Raw genomic sequence first — 9,015 nt, forward strand, 5'->3', positions numbered from 1 at the left:
GCTTGTACATATGTATTTTAAATGACATTTAATGTGCTATACGCAAGGAAAACATGTTGTATATTGTATATGTGAGTCTCTATAATGGACATCTCTCCTGACAAGGTCACACACTGCCTGACTGTCCACATGACTATAATGAGAAAAATATACAAAGGCCGCTGAGTGACAGAGTGATGCTACTCTCAACCTAAGTGATTTTTCCAGGAAAGATTAGAGCAGCAAGGGGACAATATGAAGGGAACAGAGACTCAGTTAGACTACAAAAGGATGGAAGTCAATAACAGCACACATCCATAAAGACAGGAGCGAAACTCCTTAGGATATGTAGGTGTATAGCTGAACATCTGTGTGTATATATTACAAAGATGGTAAGAGGTATTGATTCCATGTTTGCTTTATTGTATGCCATGCCTCTCTGTTAACCTCTACTTCACATTCTGATCCTTATTTCCAGAGAGGAGCCAACATGTTCACTTTGTTCTGTTCTAGACATCAACCAAAAAAGAACTATTTTGCATCAAAATATTGTCATGCAACCATCCATTTAAAAAACTAGACATATTAATAATAAAAATAATAATTCATTCTATTTCGAGGCGCCTTTTAAAGCACCCAAGGACACCTGAGATTAAGGAGGACATATAATGCTAATTTTCAGGTTAATGTTTGTATTTTCTGCCTCTACTGTGACATGTTTTGTTGTTCAAGAGGTCGGGATCTTAGCCTTTGCAGACTTTACAAACATAAGATAGTACAAGAAAGGAAAACTCCAAAAAGTATAATAGTAGTTCTTCCTCCTCTGCTTTAACACAACGCATCCATCCCTCTTGAAAAGCACGAGCTGTAGATTCCCTCCCTCCCCTCCTCCAAAGGCACCTGCCAATAAGCATGACCAAACAAGCGGTGGCAGAATAAAGCCATGCAGTAATTGGACAAGACTAATTGCAATAGTGAAGTCTCAGAGTGTCTGATTGCGCTGGGGAAGGACAGCAGTCACAGGACGGCTGCCTTTGTTTGTGCAGCCCAACATTGTTTGACTTGTCACTTTGTAATTAGGATTGCACAGATCAAACTTTGTACGGATGTCTGGGACTCAGACTTGATCTGCATAATGCTTCTTTGTGTCGTGGGATGTCAACTTGGATATCTTTTCAGCTTGTGTTACCCACAGACCGTATTTCATGCTGATAACTTTGATTTTTGATTTGATTAGATTTGTGTAAAATAACAATACAAAAATGTAACATGAGAATTATTATACAATACAAAATTAAGCAGTGTCAAATTGATATACAAAAATATTACTGATTCTAAATTATATATAAACAAATAATCTACTTAAAGGTGGGGTAGGTCATTTTGGAAAAACCAGCTCGAATGCACTAGAATTTGAAAATACACAGCCGGAAAAAATCTGCCACTTCCTCACAGAGCCCCTCCTCCAACACACACGAACGCGCACATGACCAATGAGGACACGAGATAAGTTTGTGCACAGATGGAAGGCTGACAGGCAGGTAGGCCATCCAGTTATTTTAGCCGGGCCGGCTCAGATGATTGGTCGTGCTTTTTACAGTACCACGGCTTCCACAGATGATATTTCTTTATGGATTTTTTGTCAAAGCACTTCAGATATTCATTGTTATCGGGATGTTAAGAGCATTCCATGGAATATAACAACAAGTGTATCTCGAGCCGGTTTCTCAAACTTACCTTTAATTACAAATCCGAAAAGGGGTGGGAAGAAGTTTACACTTATTTAATCCCACACCTTCTCCCAAAAACGAAATAACCGCAAACACGTTCAAGAAACTATTTAATTTTGAGGCAAGGGAACCGGCAGGGGTAAAATGCTAACTCATTTCCAGGTTTAAGGACTCATTCCTGCACCACTCTATCTCAAAGATCAGCCCTAGTTGTACCAGATAACAGATCAAGCTTTTGACTCAGTATCTGCCTGATATTGGATGTCATTGTTGGCGTTTCCTTGTGTGTAATCATCTCCAATAACCTTGCAATTTGCAGCAGCCAAGAACAATGAGTTCTGTAATAGCTCACAAAGAAAGTAAAGACCACGCACTCTCCACATGTGCCCAGGGTATAAGAAGTCTGCTCATGTTTGAGTACAAAAAGAATGGTGCTGAGGTGTTTCTTGGCAAAAAGCCAGGACTGTTAAGTGGAAACAGAGGGCAAATCAAAAAGCTGGGGAGAAGTCCAAGGGGAGAATTGTGAAGGGGGAAACACAGCCTGTGACCGAGCCGAGGGGCCAGAGCAAGAAGACAGTAAGTATAAGTGAAATGTGCTTCTACATGCTGCAGAAACATGCAGACCACCACCCGAGGGACTGCAAGTATTTCTGCTGCCTCGCTCCCAGACCACGATGTAAAGCCGGGAACTTTCAGGCTCTGATTGGGTCTGCTGAGCCGCGGGGATTCCTCCGTCTGGGAGCTGAGAGTCTGAATGTATGATTACAGTAAAGCCTGCGATCACTGCCCTGACGCCCAGCAGCAGAGATGGCAAAAGTACACACATCCTTCACTCAAGTAGACGTACAGATACTCGTGTTTAAAAATACTAAAGTAGAAGTACTGACTAAACTCCTTTACTCAAGTAAAAGTAAAGAGGGCTTTGAAATGTACTTCAGTAAAAAGTACCCATAACTAGCAGCTGTTTTAAAGAGTACCTGACCTCCCTTTATATTAATAGAACAATAATGTCATTGTTAGCTAATGAATGTTTCCATGCTGAACAACGGCAACATGACAACGTTTTCATTGGTCCCTCTTCTTTAGAGAAGACCAGGAAATGATGGATACACGGATCGTGTTCAAATCAATAGGCACGCAATGACTCTAAATAATAATGATCACGCCACCAAACACACATTCAAACTAAAGGAACCAGCCTGTTTGGGAAATGTGAGAAGTAGAAAGTACAGGTATTTGTGTTCAACATGTAAGAAGTAGAAAGTACAGGTATTTGGGTTCAACATGTAAGAAGTAGAAAGTACAGGTATTTGGGTTCAACATGTAAGAAGTAGAAAGTACAGGTATTTGTGTTCAACATGTTAGAAGTAGAAAGTACAGGTATTTGGGTTCAACATGTAAGAAGTAGAAAGTACAGGTATTTGTGTTCAACATGTAAGAAGTAGAAAGTACAGGTATTTGGGTTCAACATGTAAGAAGTAGAAAGTACAGGTATTTGGGTTCAACATGTAAGAAGTCAAAGTAAAAAGTGGTCCGAAAAATAAGTATTGGAGTAAAGTACTGATACCAGAAAAATGTAGCCTACTTAAGTACAGTAACGAAGTATTTGTACTCCACTACTCTGCTTGAAACACCTCGCAGGGAAAGATCTTTAGAGAAAAAGTTGGATCTTAAAGGGAAACTTTGAAGAACTTTGAATGAGACGTAAGGCCCCCGCGTGGAAATGCTATTCGTTTCTGTTCGCGGTGGCGTGCTTTGAAGTGGAAACAGCTCTGCCGTTTCGTCAGATTTTTTGTATCCTTGCAGCATGTCTTCATCTGGCTGGCAGCTGGTGAGAGTTGCCATGATTCTTTGTGACTCAATGTCTCTTCTGTTCTCTATTGTTAAAAAGGAGCCCACAAAGGACTTGCTTCCCATCCACAGGAATCGTTTAAATTACAACGCATATGGAGAGCAGTCTATCTCTCTGAATAGCCCCTCTCTCTTTAATACAGTAACTAATGGCAATTGCTTATGGCAACCACAATTTCCAGATGTAATTGGGTTCCTTGATAATGGATACCACTATCTCAATGTCTCTAAAGGCTGCAGCGCTGTCCCCCCCCACAAGGTCACACCATCCATTCTGATTGGAGGCGCGATGCTAATGTTTTCTACTTGCTTATTATTTATAATGGCATGGAGAGGTTTCAGTGGAAAATTAACCGCTGTGCTGCAGATACCTTCATTAGCAAATGAGGTGACATCTCATGCAAAACACACAACAGGGGGGATCATTTCATAAACTCTCAACCCTGGTGATTACTCACCTCTGGATATCACACTGACAATCACACATTAATGGATGTTTACAGCAAATAAAGAAGGATGTCTGACGGAGGAAAGTGCTGTTTTAGTTATTCCAGGATACACACACACACACACACACACACACACACTCTGAAATGTACAGCTCAGATATCTCTCCTCCGCACATCTGCTGTATGTTCAACAGTTGCTGGAGCTTAGCTGAACACAGCACATGGTGTGTGTAGTCCTTTTGAAGTCTGAGCAGCAGCACAGAGAAAAAGCCAAGGAATCAAAAACCAGCCCTCAAAGAGAAGAAGAAGTTACTTTTTCAAGACAACAACATGACACTACAGTATTGGCTTGTTTCTGACTGAAAACACAAGGACATCAAGACAAATGTGCACAAACATACCCAAAAGCAGGGGTATAGAATAAAGAAGCATTTCTGTTAAATCTGCAGAAGTGCAACCCCACTATGCATGTCGCTTTCTATTCGACAGGTAAGTATTTTTTGCAGGTTTTTGCAGAAGAAAGTTAAAGTGCAACACCTTGGCAGCATCACTTTAAGACTTTAAGCCTCCACGCGCGCAGCTCCGTTTGGAGATTAAACGCTAAAAGTGGACTGAAAGGTGACACCGGTGTTCTTCTACGGGGTTAACAAGCACGCTTTGTGTCTATATGTACTCACTTGGAGGAAGTGAAGCCCGGGTTGTCAGCGAAGTCCCGTTATTTCCGTGCGCAGAGGCGGCAGATCCACGGAGAAGAAGAGAGAAGCGAAACGCTGCGTGAAGGGTCCGATTTAAAGGGAGAAACAAGCTCCAAACTGGCAACCTCACATCGTTAGATTTAAAGAAAGAAAAACACCGGGAGGAGGTTGTTACTCCCCTCCTGGAACATGCACATCCAGCGCGTTTTTCTGCAGGAGGAGGAGGAGGAGGGAGAGGAGGAGGAGGAGGAGGAGGGAGAGGATGGGAACACCGATGCTCGCTCCCAGGCAATGAGAGGCATTTTAATTTCTGACTGCTGACCATGAGGGGCTCTACGCTGCTGCTACGCCCCTCAGCATCCTCACACACACACACACACACACACACACACACACACACACACACACACACACACACACACACACACACACACACACACACACACACACACACACACACACACACACACACACACACACACACACACACATCAGGGTTTTGTGTTGCCATGCATGACCAGGTCCTGCTGTTATAGCTGCAGGAATAAACAATAAGCTCCTATATGCCTCTATTTATGGGGCATGTGGGTATCTCTCTCTCTTTCTTTTTTTTACTGGATGTGCAATGGTCTCATGGAGAGACACTGCATGCAAACATTTTTAATGCACTGGATAACCTTTTGAGTTTGGATTATACATTTGAGTGGAAAGCAAACTTAAAAGTGCTAACGTGGAGATGTTAATTGGTCTGTAATGCCTCATTTGCATATTTAAATATGACATTTTTTAAGTGAGTAATCAGCTTCTGAAAGTTTGTGGTGATTTTTATTAGTTAAAGATTGTCATTGGATTCACCTGTTGTGTCTTTTTAAATGGAAATGTCCTCATTAGTAGCAATTACACACACCGTATTTTCAATCTTTGTTCCTATTTCTTATTCTAAATTCTTAACAGAAGGGTTTGATGAGTGAACATTCATATCCTGCATTATATTACCATTTATATTCCTAAAAAAAGGCAAATATTGATCTCTTCTTGGCAGTTTCAGTGTTTTATATATATTTGTGGAGTGAAATAAATGTTAAATCTGCCAAAATGTTGAACTCTAAACTCTTTCAACTAAATAACTCTAAGAATATTTTTACCTGAATTGCAGTTTCATGCTAATGTGCACATATTTGATTTTTAAAAATTGCTAATTTGCAGATGCCAAATAACAATGGTCCTAATAAAAGTAATCTGAAACCAGAGCCCAGTCGCCTCTGATTGGTTAGCTGGCCGGCTCTGTTGTAATTGTTTGTTTGTTTGTAGACTTTATTTAACCAGGTTAAAAAATCCCATTGAGATCAACGATCTCTTTTTCAAGGAAGACCTGCGGTACATTAGTTACACATATAAAAACAAACAGAAAACAAAAAGGACATCACAACATAATTACAGGGGTATACATTAGCAACCTATTCACAGTGACAGGTATCCAATAACATTTCATCCAGCCGTGCTTTAAAATGATGCAAGGGAATCAAAATGCTCAGTTTCAATATTTTTTGCATGGTGTTCCAAGCTAGAGGAGCAGCGCACATAAAAGCTTTAGTACCTAGAACAGTCCTAGCACTTGGCACATGTAATAAAAACACATCCTGGGATCTCAGGCAATAGCTACTTGCCACTCTCCGTGAGATCAAAGAGCAGATATAAGTCGGTAGTTTACCCAGCATGGCTTTATAGATGAATATGTACCAATGACTGAGCCTCCGACCAGTAAGTGAAGGCAGACCTGCCTTGGCATACAGGGTACAGTGATGAGTAAGTGCTTTACAGTTAGTAACAAATCTCAGAGCACTGTGATAGGCGGCATCTAACCTTTCCAGGCAATGGGCAGGTGCATTCATATAGATCAAAATTGGTCAACAAGCTGAGAGATGTCTCGCCCCTTAGCCTATCACGAGTTGATTGGTCTCTTGTGTAATTAGTCGGTGTTTCCCCTGTGTCTTTGTTAGCTTGTCATCGCAACCAGCGATCACTCTTTTCCCTCGAGGGTTTTCTTCTAATGTTTTGAGCTTCAGTTTTTGGATCCATTCTCTTAGAGCTAGAATCAGAGAATGTGACAAAGATGGGGGGTGGGCGTGGTTAAAAGCAATGTGAACAATGTTTTTGAGCACCTGCCAGTAGAAGCAAGTATTACATAGTGATGTCACTATGTTCCGGAAGTAAAACGATTCAGGCAGCAGGAGGAGAGTCCAGAGAAACACTGAATCAAAGGTGGAAGAACACCACCATCTGCAAATTGAACTCTTCACTCACTGGATGTAGGTCTTAAAGTGGAAAATAGATTTCTCTCCACTGTCAACCCAGCTTGCTATTGGTCCACTTGCATTAAGAGGGGAATTTAAAGAGGACATATTGTGCTGTTTTCTGAGAGAAACTCCCTCTGGAGTGGACACAGGGATTTTAGACTTTGGAGACCATTTACATGCACTAAAACGTATATAAAACACTACAGGGAAGGGAACACCCCAAAAAGGCATGATCGGGCTTTTGAACCCTAATAGTGACTAATACTCATTGATGGAATCTACTTTTCCTGAATTCGCCCTATAATATCCCGGGGTACACATTTAAAGTCCATAAAATAACTATATTTGTAGTCCTCCCTTCTTACCGGGTAATACGGCTCATGTCCAGCTGTGCTGCTCTCTGATAGGATGATGGAGGTTACCTGCAGTGAGTCTTAGATAAAGTTACTCGGCTTTAATAGCCTCAGGCCTGCAGAGACCTGTTGGTCACATTTATTCCCGTAGCTAGGTTACCTCTTATTTCTCTCCCCCCTGAGGCCCATGCCTGTTGCTCTTTGTATAGCATGTGGCTGATTTATTGAAAGTGCCAACATGTACAATACATCCTCCTTTAAAGCGTCTGTAAAATATAATTTGTGTCGGCCATTATTCGTCTAAAAAAAGCTCTCTGAATGTTTTTTCTTGGCCTGTGGAGACTGAAGTGTTGGAAACTGTTTTGTTGCCAGCGCATTGACTATAAATATATAAATGTATTATGTTTTCTTACAAAGCCTGAGTGTGTGATTGAAGTCCATTTGCCAATTTGGTAATAAAAACACGAGATATGCCGACGGTTCGTTTAAAAGAACAAACACATCTGCAGGTGAAGATGTTTTCTATCTGCACACAGGAACAAAATAGATTGACCCTGTTTTAAACAATTACCATAAGAAACAAACAGACTAAAAATACTTTAATGTGAGGTACACAACACACAACAATTAGGCAACAAATCCAGATTTCTTTATGATTCGAGTTGATTCTCCAGTGATGTGAGGTATGTTTTCCATCCAATGATCTGCTCAGAAGTCCATCCTGGCCGCACTGGTCTCAAACAATAAACATGTTTAATAATTAAAACCCAATATCTTGTTTTGAGCGTGGAACACAGAGGACAGCCAAGGGCAATTTCCACCGACTATACGAACAAACAAATGTATTATTTCCTGTTGTTATGTAGGGGGTCTCTCTTCTTCATCATCTGATGAGGTGCGAAAGATCTTTCAGTGTGGATCCTTTATTTTAAGGGATGGTCAGAAACCGTCACATGCATCAGGGTTACTTGACATTAGGCGCTTTCACACCGCGGTACTTTCCCCACAAAGGTTCATCTGTACTTAGTTCATGAGAACTCTTTAGTTCTCATGAACTAAGTACAGATCGCGTTCACACCGGAATAAGTTCCCTGGGGGAGGATTAGGAATGAAGCCGCTGACGTCACTTCTTCTTCTTCTGCTTAGGGTTTACTGGCAGGCCGCAAACAACTTCACGGCGTACACTGCCCCGGACGGGAGTCCCCGGAGTTGGGGACTGGCTTCAGTAGAAGCTGCTGGGACTCCCAGCAGCTTCTACTGAAGCCTTCCGAGTAAATCGCCAGAACGCCGACACCTGCTCATCACTCCACCACTCCCATGTTTTCTTTTGTGTTGCCATAAGTTAGTCTCTCTGCGTTTCTGCGCTGGGCTAATGCTAATGCTAATAATGCTAATGCAAGGATAATAAAATTGGCGGCTTTACAAAACTTTTTGGGAGTTTTACGGGCGTGGTTTGCAATTCGCCCAGCCAATCAGACATAGGAACCTTTTTACCCCCTTTTCCGTCCCTGCTAGAGAGCACGGACGGAAAAGGGGGTAAAAAGGTTTTCATGAACGGATTTTTTTGGTTTGAACGCAACATTTCGGAACTATATCGGAACTAAGTGGGAAAAGTACTGCGGTGTGAACGCGCCTATAGCAGTTAGATGTGACAACGAGTG

The 9,015-nt window shown here is 41.6% G+C and overlaps 1 protein-coding gene across 2 annotated transcripts in view; it reads right to left on the minus strand.

Annotated features, from left to right (window-relative positions):
- The window catches only part of LOC117482807 (CMP-N-acetylneuraminate-beta-galactosamide-alpha-2,3-sialyltransferase 1-like), a 135,554-nt gene extending 130,587 nt beyond the window's left edge, over positions 1-4,967 (minus strand). For both annotated transcript variants that reach the window (XM_034130997.1, XM_034130998.1), the window contains exon 1: positions 4,687-4,967. The gene's annotated coding sequence lies outside the window, so the exon portion shown is untranslated. The remainder of the gene's footprint in view (positions 1-4,686) is intronic.
- Positions 4,968-9,015: the final 4,048 nt, after the last annotated feature.

This window comes from Trematomus bernacchii, unplaced genomic scaffold (genome assembly GCF_902827165.1).
Source record: "Trematomus bernacchii unplaced genomic scaffold, fTreBer1.1, whole genome shotgun sequence".
NCBI classification, from domain to species: Eukaryota; Metazoa; Chordata; class Actinopteri; order Perciformes; family Nototheniidae; genus Trematomus; species Trematomus bernacchii.